We start from the raw sequence: 12,080 nt of genomic DNA, 5'->3' as shown, positions 1-12,080 counted from the left end.
AAGATAAGAGTACCTAAGCCCTCATTTCAATTGGTCAGCTGGCACATTTTGTGGTAGTACTCTATATTTCACTGTTTGCGAATGTTGGCTTGGAGGTACGAAAAGGGTGATTTGTTTTGATGTTAATTCGGAGCAGTTCAAGGAGATAAGCTTTCCACCCGTTCCTTCTATAGGAATGGTTCAAGGTGTTTTAGTGAATGTAAAAAATGAGCTTCACATGTTTGCTAGCACTGGCATGTTTGAGATGACAATTGACCTATGGACGCTACAAGGGGATTACTGGATTAAGGTCTTATCATGTCCTCCGATCCCCCCGATATCATTGTCATTGTGGTGCGATATAACACATTATGTGACAAATGGTAATTGGTTTGTGATGACAAAATTAGGGAAGTTGTTTACAATTGAAATGGATATGAAGCCCTTCGACTGTTTTTATCCCGTTTCTTGGTTTCGAGGTTTTAAGGGTGCGGTGTTTGTGGAGACCATTGTTTCACCAAGTATTTAGATTGGCTTTCACTTAATGTTATCATTATGTATGTCAATGTTTTAAGGATTTGTGTTTTTTTTCTCTAAGTCACGATATTCGGTTTAAGTCATGTATTTTAATGTTATCATTATGTATTTCAATGATATCATTCGGTTTGTTTTTCTGTAAGTTATGTGTTGGAATGTTGTAATGATTTGAGAATTTCATCATCTATGATAACTCTCTTTTATTTAATTTGCAAGGTATTTGTCATTTTATCAATTTACAATGACTAATGGACAACCAAACCCTCGTAATCATGCTTCTAGCTCGAGTGCATCTACTAAAGCTGAAAAACGAAAAGAGTATCAAAAAAGATACTATGCTGCATGCATAGAAAATAACAAAGTATCTAAATTTGGGAGTGGTGATGCCTCCCAAAGTGCTTCATCAATATCTTTAATGAGTAATAGGTCAACAGAAAGGACACCGTTAAGAAGTTTACAAACTAATATTACTCAATTTACACAAACAACAAATGAGAACGCCTCAAGTGTTTCTACTATAAAACGCAAGGAGTACAATGAAGGATGTTCTAATACACGAAACGATAATGGAATGCGTATATCAAATGGCAGTCAAGTCAACCAAACCCCGATAGATGATGTTACGCCGACAACCACATTCCCATCTGTAATTGACGTAGTCAGGCATAGAACATCACGAGGTTTCTATTTATTTAACAATGATTTCTTTTTCGAACTCGACATCTTTTACAACCTTCATTACTTAATACACCAATTTTTTTAGGTATTCGAATTCATCCGCGTACTTTATAACCCCAATTTGCTGAAGTAGTTGATCAACCTTCCTTCCAAGATGGGAGCGTACAAGATGATCCTTATAATTTTGTTTACAATGGTGTACCTGGAGAACATCATGTTTTAAAGGAACGAGGTGCATGTCCTAATTGTGGAGCAAAACGATTTCAGTATGCATTTGATACCTTTTGTTGTATGAGTGGGAAAACTGTGTTAGCAAACTTAGAAATTCCAGAGGAATTGTACCGACTTTTCACGTCTCAAGATGAAATTGGAGATATGTTTAGGCAAAACATCCGTGCTTATAACACCAATTTTTCTTTTGCCTCAATGGGTGTGACATTGGATGATACATTGAACAATATGAGAGACGGCGTATATACTTTTCGTGCACATAAAGGAATATATCACAGAATCGACCAATTAGTTCCGAGGGATGGGACCCCTAGGTACTTGCAGTTGTATTTTTACGATCCTGATACTGAGTTAGATCACAGACTCCGATGGCCAAATCTTGATCGGCGTATTACTCAGATTTTAACACGTGTTCTTTCTACAAACCCATATGTCGATACATTTAGAAGACTTGCGGAACTAGGACCTCTGGACAACTATAGAGTCACTTTGAATACTTCGGTTGAACTTGACCAAAGGGTGTACAACCGACCAACGACATCGGAGGTATATATAATATTATATTAATTGCAATTATTTAATAGTATTGCTTATTTTACTTACTTATAGTTCACAATTATATAGGTTGCTGGTATTTGGGTTGAAGGTAATGACAATATCACTTCGTATAAACGAAGTATTGTTGTGTACGGTAGGTCTGAATATAGTCAAACTATTCAGCCGTACTTCAGTTGTTACGATCCATTGTCGTATCCTCTATTTTTTTCCTAATGGTGAGTCGGGTTGGCATGGTAACATACCACGTCACGGAGTATCAATCAATGAGGTTCGCAACAATGACAACATCGAAGGAGAAATGGAAGGTACCAACAATTTGTTATCCTTTTTTAAGTGAAGATCATAAAAATAGTGTAATGCGTTTTATTTTTATTAACTGTTTGTTTTTAATACATCTTCATCGTTCAGAGGCAAACACACCAAGTAGTAGAATAACCGTGGCTATGCGAGAGTACTACTTGTTTTGGTCAAAAATCACACAAGGATAATGCAACCAAACTCTCTGTAACGGGGAATGATGCTTGAAATGATGAATAAAGATAAGGATCACTTAGATGTAAATTGCACAAGTGACACAAAGATTTATACGAGGAAAAAGCCCTTGATCAATGAATGATCTCCGGCATAAAAAACCTCGGGTGATGGAAACTACCGATCACCAAGCTCAAATATAATAAACAATGTTTACAACTTCGGATAGTAACGAGCTAGGTACAAGGATCACTATGGTGTAGTATGCTAGAGCGTGTAAGAAATGTGTCGTCCTCTCCAAATGCTCGAGAGTGTCGTTTATATAAGAGTGTGTGGTTGAATTTAGGCAAGTCACCTAACTACTAGCTCGTTACCCCTTTTAGAAATAGAAGTAAATTTAGCCTAACAAATTATCCGTAATTTGTGCTAAGTTTCCATATTCTCCACAACATCCATTTCCGCTTATGCATGTGCGAAATTAGCGTGGAAGATTCATTAATGACGTTGCCAAGACCAGGTCCAACTTGTAATTCCGGCAAAACAACATGAAATTCAAAGAGAACAATCGTTAGTATGAGGATCCTTAGGATGATCCATGATCCTGATCCTGAAGCTCTTCTGAGGATCACTATCTGCCACAGAAACAAGGATCACTGTTAGGATATCATGTAAGGATCACAGGTCATTAAAAATCCTGCCCTAACAATTGCCCCCAAAAATAAGGAGTAATTATATAATATTAACGAGTTATATTTTGCTGATCTTATCCGTAACTAACTTAACGGATATATAGCCGTTGTAAGTGAACTATCCGTTGCAATGCTGACGTCACGGAAGTGACAACCCTGCACAAATCATGATTATAAATAGAGATAGGGATAGGATCGTTTGCATTTAAAATCAAGAACTTCTCCCTTTATAACCGCATTCGGAGGATTTGAACAGGTATTTTCCCCTTCATCTTCTTTCTTGCTTGCTCTATTTTTCTTCTCGTATCTATTTCGTTCAAAATGTTGCTCCGGAATTCCTCTGCCAAGGATCACCAGAAAGAAAGCCCCTCAAGAGTCAAGGGATCATTACAGACTCTGCTAAAGAACGCTGCATCTTCACTGATCCTCAAATTGACAGGATTCGGTGCTGTTTTCCTGCAAATACTGTGTTCAAACCCTATGATCCTTCTGCCCTGAGCGATCACACTTCTGATTCATGGGTTGCTTTCCCTGTGACCCCGTTTGCCATAGGTTACACGTATCCCTTTCCAGCCTTCACCCAAGCCTTCTTCTCCTTGACCGGCATATCATACATCCAGGCCATGCCGATGATCTGGAGGGTTTTGTATACCCTTGAGAGGATCATCGAGCAAGAGGGGATAGACTTAGGTTCCCATTGTTATCTGTTCAAACGTAGACCTGGGGAGGAGCATCCGATCTTCAAGGCTACCAAGAATGATACTAACTGGAAGCAGCGATTCTTTTTTGTGAGGAGAGATACCATCCCTAATGGGAAGGATTTACCCAAGAAGTGGGCTACCCATGGTAGGATAGAGGATCCTGGGAAGGAACACCGTAGAACTTATCCTTTAGTATAAGGATCACTGACATTCTTTTGTTTTCTTGTTGTGCAGCTATCTACGTTTCACATCTTAGGTTGACTCCTGCTGCAAAAGAGAGACTCTTGGCCTTCAAGAAGCTTGATCCTGAAATAAGAACTTTCAAGATTACCACCCAGGATTCTCAGGAAGTATCCTCTGCTTCTGTCACAATGTCAAGTAAGTATCCTTATTTAAAGAGTAATTATATACTGGAATTCAAATTAAGTTAAAATACTTATCTTGTTTTGGTTGTGTAGGTGCTGGAAAATCCACCAAGTCTGCCTCGAAATTCAGCATCACTGATCTCACCAACGTCAGATCCTCTAAGAAGAAGACTCCTGCTGCTAGCCCAACTGCTTCAGTCCCTAAAGCACCCCTCAGAGGAAAGGGAGGCAAGAAGAGAAAGACCTCCGAGGCTGAGGATCTGCAAGGCCTTCCCTTGATCCGCCAACAGTTCCTGGAGTACTTTAATGAGGTAAGGATCACTGTCCCAGCTTATATATCCTACTCGTTTTGAGGATCACTTGGTTCTGATGTTATCCCTTGTTTTCCTTGCAGAAATTTGCTGAGATAGAGACATATGTTGGCCATGTTGAGGATCAGGATCGCCAGATTGCTGATCTTCAACAGGTTGCTGTGTTGAAGGATCTCAAGATAGCTGATCTTGAGAAGGATCTCCAGAATGCCAGGAATGAGGCTGCCAAGATGCTGATCAACTTTGACTATGAGAGGCACGAGATCACCGAGGATGCCAAGGTCTCTGCTGCCATAGCAATGTATAAGACTCAGCTGCAAATGGCCATAGGAGCACATGGGACGTGGAGGGCTGGAAGGCGAGGCTGGCAGAGCTGGATGATGAAGAAGAGGCTGAGGAGATCCTGACACTTGAGGCTGGAGGCACTGGCAAGGATCAGGGTGGTGAGGCAAGTGGAGCTGGTGGTGATGATGCAGCGAAGGATTAAGCTGCAGGATTGGGCGATGAAGGAAATTTCTAGACATAGCCGGAGCCCAATTTTTTTGTTTGTTTGTTTGGTGGTTGTTTGAACAATTTATGGTATGTACTTATGAACAATAGTTTTAGGGTTAAGGATCAAGGATCCTTCAGACAATAGGTAGGATTGCATATGGTGGAGGGATCCTCTGTTTGGGGGATGAAACCATTGTGATCCTGCCGCCTTTATTTTCCTGCACAACTTGAAAACTATTATCATGGACACCCTTTACCTACCCCAGCGGACGGGCCACGTATTGCTGGTAGATGCTCGGGGTAGGTAATTTTGACAACCTATGAAGGGTTAGTCTTTATGCTTAATAAATAAAATCTTAACTTTTGTCGCTTATCATGTGTTGTTATCCTTTAAGTTCTTTTAATTTTTAATTGTCTTGATGTATACTTATTAAATAGGTTACTTTGAATAACTCAGATTGAAAGCATTTAGGATATGATCCATGATCAAATATCCTATAGTCGAAAAATCCCAAAAAGTAGTGTATGTTTTAAGGATCATAAGTTCAGTTGTCAAAGTATAAGGGTTATTCAAATAAACAATGAATAAGATAAAAATAGTTAAGGATCATACCTGAGGATCCAAGTTAGGATCCTAACCATAATCAGGATAACTATAAGATAAACTTTTAGAGAGAAATAAGGATCAGGGATCCTTAGTTGTTTAACTTCAAGGACCTGAAATAGAGGATAACTTGGGACTAAGCCAATATAAGATAAGAGTTAGTAACTGGGGACAAGCCCAAGGATAACTGGGGACAAGCCCAAGGATAACTGGGGACAAGCCCAAGGATAACTGGGGACAAGCCCAAGAATAACTGGGGACAAGCCCAAGGATCGTATGTAAACTGGAGTATGGCCCTTACTGGCGACTATCCAAACTTAGTGACATGATAATGCCAAAACCTTAGCTAACATGAAAACGTTAGAAACCTTAGGAACGGATGTATGGTACGTCTACCATTATACGTAGGATCCTAGGTATAGCTAGTACAATGGAATTATCAGCCCCTAAAGCGAGTACTGGTCCCAAAGACTTGAACTATACCAGGATCATCGTGCGCTATAGGCGAAACTGGGGACAAGCCCAAGGATAACTGGGGACAAGCCCAAACAACTGGGGTTAAACCCAAGGATCTGAATTGCTTCTGAAGATTATCAACAATATGCTAAGGATACCTGGACTATCAAAACTCAAAATCTTGTGAGAGAAGGATAAAGGATACATGATCCTTATCCTTAAATAAGAAAATAAGAAAATGAAATAGTTCAAGATTAGGATATTACCAGAGTAAGGATCATTGACACCTTAAGGATCCTTCAAGGATACCTCTAATGTAAGGATCATATGTGCCAGGAGGATCCTGCTCACATGAAATATTTCTTCAAGTGGACAACATTCCAGGCTCTTGGTAGCAAATCACCTTCCATGGTTAGCAATCTATATGCCCCCTTTCCTGCTTCAGCTTCAATCAAATAAGGGCCTTCCCATTTTGGTGCCAATTTTCCATCAGCAGGATTGGTGGTATTCTGGAATGCTTTTCTCAATACCTTATCCCCAACTTGGAATTTCCTTATCCTGACATTTTTGTTGTAAGCACCAGCCATTCTTTGTTGGTAGCTAGCCATCCTTATCCTAGCCAAATCCCTGATTTCCTCAATAGTATCCAAGTCTTAAACCAGGTTCTCATCATTTTCCTCAGGATCACGGGTACTTGTTCTAGCAGTTGGAACCACCATTTCTATTGGGATCACTGATTCTGCCCCAAATACCAAAGAGAATGGTGTTTGACCAGTAGCATTCTTGGGGGTTGTCCTATCAGCCCAAAGCACATAAGGTAATTCTTCTGCCCATTTCCCCTTCTTGGATCCAAGTTTCTTCTTCAAATTGTTGATGATGATCTTGTTGGATGATTCTGCTTGACCATTAGCTTGTGGGTGGACTGGTGTTGATGTTATCATCTTAATCCCCCAGCTGTCACAAAAGTTAGTAGTTCTGCCCCCAATAAATTGGGAACCATTATCAGATATAATTTCAGAAGGAATGCTAAATCTAGTTATAATATTTCTCTTAATAAAGGATATAACTTCCTTCTCTCTGACTTGGGCAAAAGCTTCAGCCTCTATCCACTTGGAGAAGTAATCAGTCATAGCAAGCATGAACACTTTTCCACCAGGTGACTTAGGGAGCTTGCCAACTATATCCATCCCCCATCTCATAAATGGCCAAGAGGAGGATATAGGATGTAGAAATTCAGCCGGCTGATGAAGGATATTGTTGTGTCTTTGACAAGGATCACACTTCTTAGCATACTCCACAGCATCCCTTTTCATAGTTGGCCAGTAGTATCCTGTCCTTAAGATCCTTGAGAACAATGCCCTGCCCCCAGTGTGGTTTCCACAATCTCCTTCATGGAAGTCTTTTAAAACTTCTTGAACTTCAGGATCCTCGATACATCTTAAATATGGTCCTGCAAGAGATCGCTTATACAACATATTATTTAAGATTGTGAATTGAGATACCTTAATTCTGAAAGCCCTAGGGTTTTCTCCCATAGGAATCTCTCTGTGTTGTAAGTATCTCATGATTGGTGAGATCCATGATCCTGAACAAGATTGAGTATCCTCACTAGGGATCATTGCAGAATCCTCTTCTATTTCCATGGCCACTTGATTTTCAATAGCAGGAGCCAGGATATGGATGATGGGGATACTTATAACCTCTGGGATCTTCAAAGATGATCCTAGATTAGCCAATGCATCAGCTTCTGTATTTTCTTCCCTTGGTACCTGTGTCAAACTAAAGAAAACAAAGGAGAGTGTCAATTCTTTGACTATCTCTAAATATTTAGTTAGTTTTTCACCTTTAACAGCATAGGATCCATTAAAGTGATTAATGATTAACAATGAATCCACGTATACCTCAAGATACCTGATCCCCATATGCTTAGCAATTTGCAAACCAGCAATCAAGGCTTCATATTCAGCCTCATTGTTAGTGGCTTGGAACTCACAAGCTATGGAGTGGGGTATTATGTCCCCCTGTGGCGATTTTAGTAGTATACCAAGCCCTGTGCCTTTGACATTTGAGGATCCATCAGTATGTAGTATCCAAGGATCCTTGGTCTCCTCCAGCTGCTGGACTTCCAATTCGGCTTCCTTTTGTAAATCACTACTGAAATCAGCCACAAAGTCTGCTAATGCTTGGGATTTGATGGCTGTTCTAGGCTCATATCTTATATCATAGGCACTAAGCTTTACTGCCCACTTAGCCATTCTTCCGGACATCTCTGGTTTCCTAAGGACATTCTTAATTGGAAAATTAGTTCTAACAACAATAACATGAGTTTCAAAATAATGTCTTAACTTATGTTAGGGCAGGATTTTAATGACCTGTGATCCTTACATAATATCCTAACAAGTGATCCTTGTTTCTTTGGCAGATAGTGATCCTCAGAAGAGCTTCAGGATCAGGATCATGGATCATCCTAAGGATCCTCATACTAACGATTACTCTCTTTGAATTTAATATTGTTTTGCAGGAATTACGAGTTGGATCTGGTCTTAGCAACGTTATCAAGGAATCTGTCACGCTGATTTCGCACATGCATAACCAAGAATAGACGTTATGAAGAATATGGAAACTTAGCACAAATTACGGGCAATTAGTTAGGCTAAATTTACTTCTATTCCTAAAGGGGTAACGAGCTAGTAGTTAGGTGATTTGCCTAAAATACGACCACACACACTTATATAAAGGGCATTCTTCAGCACTCGGAAGACACAACACATTTCTCACACGCTCTAGCATACGATACTATAGTGATCCTTGTACCTAGCTCGTTACCATCGAAAGTTGTAAACATTGTTTGTTATATTGAAGTTTGGTGATCGGTAGTTTCCATCACCCGAGGTTTTTTATGCCGGAGATCATTCATTGATCAAGGGCTTTTTCCTCGTATAAATCCTTGTGTCACTTGTGCAATTTTCGTCTAAGTAATCCTTATCTTTGTTCATCATACCAAGCATCATTCCCCGTTTACAAAGAGTTTGGTTGCATTATCCTTGTGTGATTTTTGACCAAAACAGTTTGGCGCCCACCGTGGGGCAATTGGTGCTTCATTCATAAGAAAGTTTTTCTGTTGGTGATCATCCCGGAGTGTTGCATGGCTTCATCATTGAAGAATACCTCCACAGCGATGTCTGCAGTCAATTCATCTAATGGCATTCCACCTTTGCCTCCACCACCAGCTGGATCTCAGAAAAATGCTGAGAAGAGACCAACTCCTATCTTCTCTAAACCTTCATCTTCTGCTCTAACTTCTTCTGCTCCCAGTACTAGTGATATATTTACTTTGATTTTGCAGATGAGGGATCGTATGCAGCAGCAGGATGAAACTAATGACAGGATCCTCAAAGAAATCGGAGATCTCAAAAGGCAAAAGAAAACGGCAGAGGATCATTCCCCACTGATGCCTAAATCTTTGAATTTTGATACTCCGATGATTACTTCTCAGCCATCAGAGGTCCCAGACATTCAACATATGGGTGGATCAAGAGGAGTGCATTTCAGCCCAGCAATAGTGACTCAGGCATCAGGATCATATTTCCAACCGACTGGATCCTATACTCAGCATATGAGATCCTTCATGAACTCAGGATCCTCCTTCGTTCCAGGATTATCCCAGGTTCAAGGATCCTCCTTCGTTCCAGGATCATCCGAGGTTTAAGGATCCTCCTTTGTTCCAGGATCATCCCATGTTAAGGGATCCCTTCAGATACCAGGATCCTTGAAGAATTTGCAAACAGGAAGTCCAGATGTCCATCAAGGAGATTTTATTCCAATGCAGACCATTGCTTCCATTGGTCCCTCCATCATCCCAGAATCCAAGCAATATGGATTCACATCCAATGTGCCTAACTTGAACCCGATGGGAGGTAACACTTTTAATAATTCTCTTACCACTAACCATGGATTCATGCAGGATACAGGTATCAACCATGCTATGGCCAGAGAACTACAGAAACTGAAGGATATGATATCAAGTGTTCCAGGGGTAATCAAACCTATCCCGAAGATTGCAGATGGAAGCCAAAGGTATCTCGTTTTGCACCACCAATTTGTGATGCTGAGATACCCAAAAGATTCCATATCCCTACTATGAAGCTGTATGATGGTACAACGGATCCTGAGGAATACATAGCACAATACAGGGAGAGGATGGAGATCAATCCAATTCTAGAAAGGTTAAAAGAAGCATGCTTGTGCAAGGGATTTGGATCCACTCTTACTGGATCAGCTCTTAAATGGCTGCTAAGTCTTCCCCCTTACTCTATTATTTCGTTTGCTAATTTAGTTAACTTATTCAATAATCAATTTTCTTGTAGCAGAAAATTTGAACGATTGACTAGTGATTTATATAGGATAACTCAGGGTCATAATGAATCATTAAGGGATTATATAACCAAATTTAGTAAAGAATCCTTGGACATTCCCAACTTGGATGTGGCCACAGCTGTTGAGGCCTTCAAAATGGGATTGCTTAGGGATTCATTGTTCTATGATGATCTTGTTTTGACACCATGCAGGAACCTAGACGAAGTAAGGACTCGGGCACTCAGGTTCATCCGGCTAGAGGATGACAAGAGGATCCAGGAGAGACAAGTAGGATCCTCAAAACAAGAGAGACAAGGATCCTCTTTCAAAAGCAACAAATTCAAATCCTATAACAGAGCTGACAACCAGAATGTGCATGCTGTTGACCAAGAAGAGGATGATGAGCATTATCCTCCGATTTCTGAATGCTGTTTTTCCGTTGATAACCATGAACTAATCCTTGCAATGCAGAATCTAGGAGAAAAATCCAGATGGCCCAGAAAAAATGACAAACCAGCCGCAGCTAAAGATAAATCAAAGTGGTGTGCATACCATGAGGATTTTGGGCATTTGACAGAGGAATGCATCGCATTAAGAAAGGAAATTGGATATCTGCTGAGCAAGGGGCATCTGAAAGAATTGTTGGGAAGAAAAAAGCAAAGGACTCAAGATCCTGAATGGATCCCTGAAAAAGCTCCAGCCCCTCCAGCAGATGCACAAGTGATAAACTTTATTTCCGGAGGATCAGACATTTATGGTACATTCTTTTCAGCAGCTAAGAGGCATGCAAAGGAAGCTAAAATCGATAACGGAGAAAGACCTATTCGAACATCAAGTGTCTCGGAAGGAAAAATCATAACCTTTGATGAGGATGATAGAATTAACATCCAGGATCCTCATCATGATAGTTTAGTTATTACTCTCTTTATTTCCAACCATTTTGTCCGCAGGATCCTTATAGACGGAGGAAGTCCGGTAAACATTATCCAACTTGATGTTCTGAAGAAAATGGATATTCCTGATTCAGACATCACACCAAGATCCTCCGTGCTTGTGGGATTTAGTGGTGAAACTAAGAAAACCCTGGGGGACATCAAGCTACCAATTTACGTGGAATGATTACATAATTATCAGAAATTTTGTGTTATTGACTGTTTGTCCTGTTGTAATGTTATCCTTGGCAGGCCCTGGATACACGATATGAAGGCAGTCCCATCCACCCACCATCAATGTGTGAAGCTCCCTAGCCCTTGGGGAATAATCAAGATCGATAGTGATCAACAGGAAGCTAAGGATTGTTACACCTCATCAATGAAACCAGCCTCGAGATCAAGGAAGCAATAGCAATTAAAGTATCCTCCAAGGGGTGTCTTGGAGGCAAGAGAGCAGGATGTGGACGAAATCCTCTTGGATCCTGATGATCCTGAATCCAAAATCTATATCGGATCAGGGATCCTTGGACAAATGAAAGAAGACATCGTATCCTTCCTCAAAAGAAGAAAATCTACCTTTGCATGGAAACATGAGGATATGACAGGTATATCTAAGGATATTATCACTCATAAACTTGGCATTGACAGGTCAGTTAAACCAATCCATCAAAAAGGAGGAAGTTTGCACTAGAAAGAAATGCCATTATCCAGGAAGAGGTA

Source organism: Helianthus annuus, chromosome 4 (genome assembly GCF_002127325.2).
Source record: "Helianthus annuus cultivar XRQ/B chromosome 4, HanXRQr2.0-SUNRISE, whole genome shotgun sequence".
Lineage (NCBI taxonomy): Eukaryota > Viridiplantae > Streptophyta > Magnoliopsida > Asterales > Asteraceae > Helianthus > Helianthus annuus.
Note: the sequence above shows the minus strand (reverse complement) of the source record.